General features: G+C 33.9%; 1 long non-coding RNA gene across 1 annotated transcript in view; it reads left to right on the top strand.

Annotated features, from left to right (window-relative positions):
• The first annotated feature begins 448 nt into the window (after positions 1 to 448).
• Positions 449 to 8,558, top strand: part of LOC126515090 (uncharacterized) — a 60,638-nt gene continuing 52,528 nt past the window's right edge. The window contains exon 1 of the long non-coding RNA XR_007595751.1: positions 449 to 663. This is a non-coding gene — a long non-coding RNA (uncharacterized lncRNA). The remainder of the gene's footprint in view (positions 664 to 8,558) is intronic.

Below are 8,558 nucleotides of genomic sequence, written 5' to 3'. Positions count from 1 at the left end.
CAGCAAAATGATGAAGCAATAAGGGCAGTACAAAAAGAGGAGTTGTGAATCACATTTATCTAAATGATGAATTGTTGCTGGTCTATTTTTTATAAAGATGCTACAGTTCGCATATTGGATACATTTGCACTTTTAGGAAGATAGTTGTTACTATGCTAACTCATACAGAGTCTGATACGCAAAAGCAAAATTAGTGAAAACAGACTTCCATTCAAGACTTGTATAGCATTTTGAGGTCTGAACTTATTCTAAATGAATCCTGTAGCATTCTTCATCTTCTGAACCTCACAAGCACCAAGTTGGAACACAGACCTGTGCAAAGTTCCCTTCCGTAAAGAGATTGAGCAAGACTTACAGGATAAACAGAAATAACCGTAACAGATAAAGTTGGTTTGCTTTTCCCACTCTCAAAGCACAGATCATTCCAAACTGTGCCCAGGTCAGGGTAAACATCCCTGAGAGCCAATGTCCAGCATCCAGCATGCTGCTCACCTGCAGCAGCTTTCACCTGTAATTAATGCGGAGCTCATGTTATATTATTTTATTTCACAAACAACTGCATCATGACCATGAGATAAAAATGTAAGCTTTGAACAGTCCTTCCCTCCTGCTTCATTTCTGACCAACTAGCAAACAAAATCATTGGTGTGATTCATCCTTTTGGTAAGCATTCTTATCCTCTGCGCTCTGCTGCTTTTTTATCTTTTCGCTGATTCTTAATTCAGATTCTTAGCAAAACGAATTTTTGTAATATTTATTTTTATTTAATATTTTAAGTGTTTTGTCAGCACATATGTATGTATACTATACCATATCCATATTTTGGGTTTTCTGAAGCCAGCAGAGGGCAGCAGAACTCGTGGTTATAAATTTATAGAATGTTGTAAGTGATCATGTGGGTGCTGGAAGCAAACCCTCATCTTTTTCAAGACCAGCAAGAACTCTTAACCCCTGAGTTACTCTTGTAAACTTCAAAATATTTTAAAAAATAATCCAAACTAAATTTTCCTGTTACCAAAAGTAAAAATGTGTAGACATTTATGTAATAGAGAATAAAAAACAATTTACAGTAAATTACTTAATATGGAATAAATAAATTGTTGCATATATTTTCTATATAATTGCTGATTTTTGTCTCTCTACTATTTATATTTTGTAATACATCTATATCTCTGATGTTCTACATTAGACTCATACTTTAGATGGTATTCTAGACTATGTTTTTCAATAACTGATATAAATACTAATGATATAACTCAATGTATGAACTATTTTTATTAAAATATAACAGTTTTAATAACAATGAAAAATACAACAGATAAATGAAAAGGGAAGACATTTAACCTCTCCATTTTCCACCTACAATTTTACTAAGCATTTAAAGGTATGTCATGGGATAGTCAATCTTGTCACTTCTAAGCTTACTACTGGTTATGCCTCTCACTTGATTTCTGTTTTGAAATTCACCATACTGATGTTTTCAATTTTCCTGACCTACTATCCTCTACTGTCTGGCATTACAACCCAATGCACATATTTCCTTATACCATGGTTCTCCATTAATCCCTATTTATTTGTTTATCCCTCAACCCTCAGTTCTCCTAAACTTGATTCCCATTAATTTGTTTATCCCTCAACCCGGGATAGCAGAGAAGAATTTGTGCGTTAGGTAAAGTTAATAATCACAATGAGTCTGAGACAGACAAGGATTCTTTGAGGACAGGGTCCAAGAGCATAGAGGAAATCATGGTTACAATCAGTGTTACCCTGGGGGATGGAGATAAAACTAAACCAACTCACACTCTCCGTCTTCCACCAATCAATGAAGATAGAACAAAATTGCAAATAGTTGAATAATCAAGGAGACCCAATATAGTCAAGAAGCGACTAAATATTAATATATTTTAAGTGTCAGTCTAACAGTGGCATAACAGAAGAAATTGTTTTTAAAAGCTGTGGGCTTTAGACAAGCATACCTGTCTGTGACTGCAGTCTTTCTAATTTGAGGTGAAGTCAGGAACACCTGAACGCCTATCATACTAGTTCTAACCAGAGTAAAGGAACTGTAAACACCTACCATATCCCAGACACTTGACAGAAGAGTTTTACTGAGTTGGTTATGGTGAAGCAAATACCTACTTCCTTCTGTTCCCAAGTTGCATACGGATCTTCCAGAAGCTATGATCTGCAAGATTGTGTTTGGTGCCTAGTATATTGGCATCATGTTATCTGTACCTACTTTGCAAGACATTTTTTTTTCTTTTTTACTTTAAGGAACTCACATAAATAAAATAAATGCATGTACTAAGCTAAAATAAATCCCCTATCAACTGCTATACATTTTCCAGTATTTCAATCTCCGTATCTCACAAAATGACATCTAGATGTTAATGATTATGATGAAAATAATGATGATGATAATTTTTTTGAGATATGGTTTCTTTATTCAGCCCTGGCTGTCCTGGTCTACTCTGCTGGGTAGACCAGACTGACCTGGAACTCAAGATCTGCTTGCATTTGCCACCTGAGTGCCTGGATTAAAGACATTTGCCAACACCAGCCTAGATTATTTGTAAATATTATTTGATAAAAGTTTCAAATGAATTTGATTCCAAACATTATTTATGAATGGCATATTATATTATTTGTTTAATTTATTGTTGTTGATCATGTTGAAAAGCACCATGCAATGTTGAAGTGTTATTAGTCGGTAGCTTAAAATGTTCAACTTATAAAGATCCCGTTTAAATCTATTTTCCATCCACAAATTTCTCTACAATTTCATTTATTCTAAGTGGAACAATTAAAAAATATAGTGTAATTCCTTTTGTTTTTCTAAAGCCAGATAACAACTCAGTGAACAACCTTCATTACACAGACCTTCAGTACAGTGGCATCTACGCTTATATACTAATGTGTGTGTGTGTGTGCATGTGCATGTGTGTATTATTTCACACATCCCTTGTCATTTAATTGCATACATCATGGATTATTTTTCATCTGACTGTGAGGAAAATACAAGATACCTAAATGATATTCATAAAAATTGTCTCAACCTTCAAGAAAATGTTTCTTGGATGCAATAATTGATACAATGTAATGCTATAATGTAACAAAAATATGAGTAAATTTGCATTTGATGTCTCTATTATATTAAACTCTTAATCACTCTTCTTGAGAGAATAATCAGCTGTACCTTTCTTTGTGCTCCAAAGCTCAGCTCTGACCTGCAGGCAATCCCTCCTGAGTCTCCATTGGTAACTGACTACTATTGAGGAACCTCCCCAATCCTCCAGCCACAATTTTTAAATAATTTACAATCAGGTGAATATGTAAGAACCCAAAATAAAATCAAGATTAAAATTATACTTACCTCCAAGTAGATGCTTCCAGAGGACAATAAAATTTATGCAAAAGTGTATTATTTCTGGCTATTAATACTGATAGAGAGAGTATGATTTATACATACTTAGATTTTTACTGACTTTACCATTATCATTACCTACATGCTGTGCAAAATTATGTAAACCATGATTGGGGATTAAAATATACATACATAATATCCTTTATATTATTCTTATGGTAACACTCTTCTAGGAAATAGGTAGGAATTTAGGCTTTTTGTGAGAATATTTTAATGTGAAAGGTTATATTTTTTATTTTTAGACTATTGTAAATATATCTCAACTGTAATCAAAATGGAAAATACAAATACAGATCAGCAATATATGATCTGTATTTATTTTAATACTTGGGAAGATGATCTGCTGGCCTTTTTATTCATATCTCTAGCTAGGTTGCTAGAAATTCCACACTCTTGTGAACATTATCACTGGATGTCAGTTAGAAAATCTAGTTCTTCCTCATCATGTTTTCACTCAAACTGCACTCAGCAATGATGCAATTGCTTCTTCCTCTTTATCATCCATAAAGTTGGGTGAGTAGGATTTCATGACTTTTTTACCTCAAAAACTTTTAGTACCATTCATTTTCCACTTGAGCTATTGTATCTCTTCTAAGAAAAGGGCAAAACCCCAGCTCACCTGCCTTCTTCCTCCCAACTAATCCTGACAATCTGAATCAGAGGCCAATTGTCCTGATTATTATTTGAAAGCTTCAAGACTATGTGGTCCTCTGTGGTCTGGTATAGATGATTCTCCACAGACCTACTGGATTTGATGCTCATTTCCCCTGATTCTATTTATGGGAGAAGGCCAAAGTGTTTATCTTTCATCTCCTTGGTTGTACATATGGTTATGCTGGAATGACATGAGTTAATGTATTTTAAATATTAATATAAAGTTCTGGTGTATAGTGAGAACTGTAAAGATATTAGTAATAGTTCCTATTGTGCTCATCATTTTGAGCAAACACTCTATTTTGGATGGTATATGAGCTGTTTTTCCCCAGAGTTCAATATTTTTAAGAATCTGTCTCCCATGGCTGTCTAATTAGGGATGCCATGGAACTTTACTTTATGGGATTGAGGTTGTGAGATGTTTGTATTCTGTATGAGTTTCCTACTGAGAGTCATATGGGGCCTTGCTTATCTCTCAGATGTGGAGCTATGTGCTTCCTAGGTATGTCACAGGTGGTATTGTGTGATCATTACTCATTCTAAACAACATCTAATATAGTGGCGTCACAAAATCCTTGTAATGCATTGGTTTCTTAGGGTAAGTAGGTCCATATTGCAAGAAAAAGTTGACTAATTCATGTGTATATATAATATATCCAAATACACAGATATATCATTTAGGGAAGTATCGGTTTAGGGTTTTTTATCATAACATCTATTATTCCTTCCTTCCAAGTGGAAAGCTGTTGTTTCAATATATTTCATTATACATATTATAATAAACATTCAAAGTTTATTTCTAGACTTCTCACGTTTGTGTTCTCTGATAGCATTTCCTGCTGTGGGAGCTCCATCTGCCTTAAAGAAACCAGCCCTCTTGGGCATGGTCTCTTATACTAAAGATGCAGCTAAAAAGCCCTAGCTTGCTCTCTCACTTCCAGCTGCTAGACTCTCTTTCTGTTCCCTGTTTGTGCAGAGGACTGTGATCTAGGACAGTGATCTATGAGTTTCCCTTAAATAAATAACCTGAACCAGTGTGGGATTATTTTATAACTTCCATCATAAAGTTCCCAAGTTTCTTCCATCATTAATTAAAGTATACTGCTACAATCCTAACACAAATTTATAGTAAATTGAAAAGTATTTTGTTAATTTGATATCCAGTGGATATCTGGGGGATAGTATTTGTATTGTTGGCTAAAATACATATAGTCTGCATATAGTAGTAGGTATAATATTTCAAACAAGAATGAATGATTTGATAAAATTTATTGTAATTTAAAATAGATTTGAAAATAATTTTATATTTCAGGTGTGAACCATATAACTGTAATTCTAGAGGCTGAAATAGTAGGATTGCAAATAACAAATTAACCTGAGCTACATAATCATACTTCATCCCTAAAAACTCAACAGCGCAGCTATTATCATTATTACAGTGTATGTATATTCTAAGTGGAAATTAAAAGAGTCAAGTTTCATACACCCAAGTTTATCAATAGTATTGCCATGCTATAAGAAGTTTTTGCCATTCCCCCCTTTCATCCTTCCAATCAAAAAAATAAAACTAGTAAGCCATGGTTACTTGGCTGATATCAGAGTGTGCACTGTAGATATGTAAATTATGCAAACATCGCTGTCTTATTCTTAAATACAATGGAAATTTAATTTTCACATCCTTCGAATTGAATTGAGGAAAACAATTATACCTCTACCCAAATGTAGTTATTATCCAATATGTCAGGAAATAAAACAGTCCTGGGTAGACATTAAGTTTTCTGAATCCTAATAAAATTTGATATTCTGAAATGAATATTAGATTAAATATGCTCCTTGAGCACTCAGCTGAATTGCAGTTTAGTTTCTGGGTAATAAGCTATATATTGAGCATTTTCCATGCGCAAGAGTTTGATTCTGTATTTATGTTTTTAAGCTAGGGGACACAGGGCAATTTACCTAACTGGTAACACATACTAGGTAAAAATACAATCACAAAAATATTTGATTATGTTAAATTTTATTTTCATAGACAATACTTTTTTAGTTCAATTCCAGGTAAGAAAGATTGATCAGAAATTCTAATATTTTGAATATTGATTATTCGCATAGGGTTCTTAAATAGACATACATTTCTTGTGTTTGCAGTATGAGCCATTAGCTATTTATTGAAATATGTTTGAACATTGTTAAAGAGGGAGAGTCATGAGGTTTTGAGTATGGAAAAAATCTATGAAGATATTAATATTAAAATCCTGATGATGTTCATTGCTCTGTGATGAATATCTGGAGATTATATATTACTAGAAAAAAGTTTTAAATATATACAATTATGGCCCATTGAAAATGATTCCTCAGTCCTCTAGCAAAGTTACAAAGCAGGTTTCTACTTTTATCTCTGTGGGCCTAAAATCCTTAATGTTCTGAACAGCCAGAAGATAAACAGAAAAAAAATACCGGAGCAGGTTTTTATGAATTTCTCAAAGCAAATAGTTATGACGCTATGTCTGCCCTATGATAGATTTTCAATGTCTTATAATCTCAGATTTCATGGATATTACAAATTAATTTCTGTGGATACTTTTACTTCTAAGTAAAGAATAAAGTTATAAATTATCCTGTAATAAATGCATATCATATATTTTGTTTATTTTATGAAATAACCATAATCTTGATAGAAAACATGAAGGCAAATAAGATAACATCCAAACCAAAGTTCTAGGTTTGCTTTGTATTTATTGGCTATCTATTCCCAGTAGTATTTACAATTTTTATCTTCATGACACCAAAAACAGACTAAGCCTAGGAATGTTAGGAAATAGTATTTCCAATACTTGAACTTAGCTGTTATAAACAAGTTTGAACCTATCTGTCAATATACATGCTTGTGCCTATCTAGCAACAACTCCACTCTCTATGAAAAACACGTGACAGGAGAAATACAAAATAATTTCAACATGGTTATGCATAAATTGATGCAAAACAATTTTTAAATCATCATGAAATGCTAGTGCATCATAAGGTTTCCCTTGGCTTCCAAACTTGAACATCTTATGTACCTGTTTAGTGTCAAAGTCAAAAAGACAATGTTCGTTTGTTTGGGATTTTGTTTTGACAAGGTTGGCATTCCTTACAGAATGACAGAGGACATAAATGACAATTAAGACATTACTTGAAGAGGCAAAAGTCAGACCCGCACAGTGTATTGACGCTGCCTCATTGACAGCAAGCTTTGAGGACTTAGAAGGCCTGAGATCTCAGCCCAGCTCAGCCACTAATTAGGTGTCATCACCTTGAGAAATCAGTTTTCCTCTCCTGGGTTTTCGCTTCTTCATGTGTAAAATTAAGAGGCTGTACTAGATGTTCATACCATCTCTAACATTCTATGAGCCACAGTCATTAGAGAGCGCTGTTCTTATCATTATAACCTCTATTGTAAAAATAATGTCAGTCTACTAGATTGGCACTATCAGCCAGATTCCAAAAGTGCATTAGCAAATGCCAAGTCATTAACTCTGACATTATTGGTCACAGTATGCTAGAACACTCTTTGGAAGGATGCTTTCAGTATTTTGAGGATAGAAAAAAAAAGTCCTCACTATAAATTAGACAGGGTTATGACTCCACACTAATTTCATTTGCCTGAACATTTGCAAAGTTCACAAGGGCCATTTCAGAAAAAGTTAGGAAGTTTGCTTTCTATTCCTCACTCTCCTTTCCTTGTGCAGGAAGGTTCCAAAGCTGTGTCTGCATAATCACACTAGCCTAATTCTTACAGAGCTGTGAAGGCTGACCTTCATTAATTATTCAGATGAATGGGGCTTAGTTCTAATGAATGGTCACCCCAGCACATTTATATCCAATGAATGCTTCCTCTCATGATGTTAGAGCTATTGTTTTAATTTGTCCATTATGGCTGCAATGGTGGATTTCTGGAGTCAAATCATTTGTAGAGACAAAGGCATGTGTAAGTTGTCTTGTATCTTAACATCCCAGGAAAGATATAGATCAAGCTGCCTTTAAGAGAACTCCATCATTACTTCCTATAGCTCATATTCTGTGGTTATCTGACTTCTCCTAAGTTCACAATGTTCAATGTGTACCATCAGGTACAAGGCTTCTTATTTTAGTTAGCTAAGATTGTTGCTGAACAGCCCAGTTTTGTGAGTAGGATATTTTCTTACAAATAAGAGGGTCAAAGGTAGGATAAAGAAAATGTCTGGCTGTTTTTGTTTACATGCTATGGTGCAAAAGAATCAAGAGAGGGCCGGTGACTGGATCATTTAACTTAGGTCAATGCCTCACTCTTATGTTTGACAACAGAACTCACTTATGTTATTCGCATAATCATGTGTCTAATATAAGATGCCATTTCTTGGACACATGAATGTTTCCTTTTGCATTTCATTAATCTTAGTCCCTACAAAGTGACAAGTACCAGAGCATTATTTTCCATAAAAGGCTAATTTATTATATATATAAA

This window comes from Alexandromys fortis, unplaced genomic scaffold, assembly GCF_014885135.2.
Source record: "Alexandromys fortis isolate MF-2015 unplaced genomic scaffold, M_Fortis_MF-2015_v1.1 scaffold_133, whole genome shotgun sequence".
Lineage (NCBI taxonomy): Eukaryota > Metazoa > Chordata > Mammalia > Rodentia > Cricetidae > Alexandromys > Alexandromys fortis.
The sequence above is the reverse complement of the archived record's forward strand: the minus strand, read 5'-3'. Positions and strand labels throughout refer to the sequence as shown.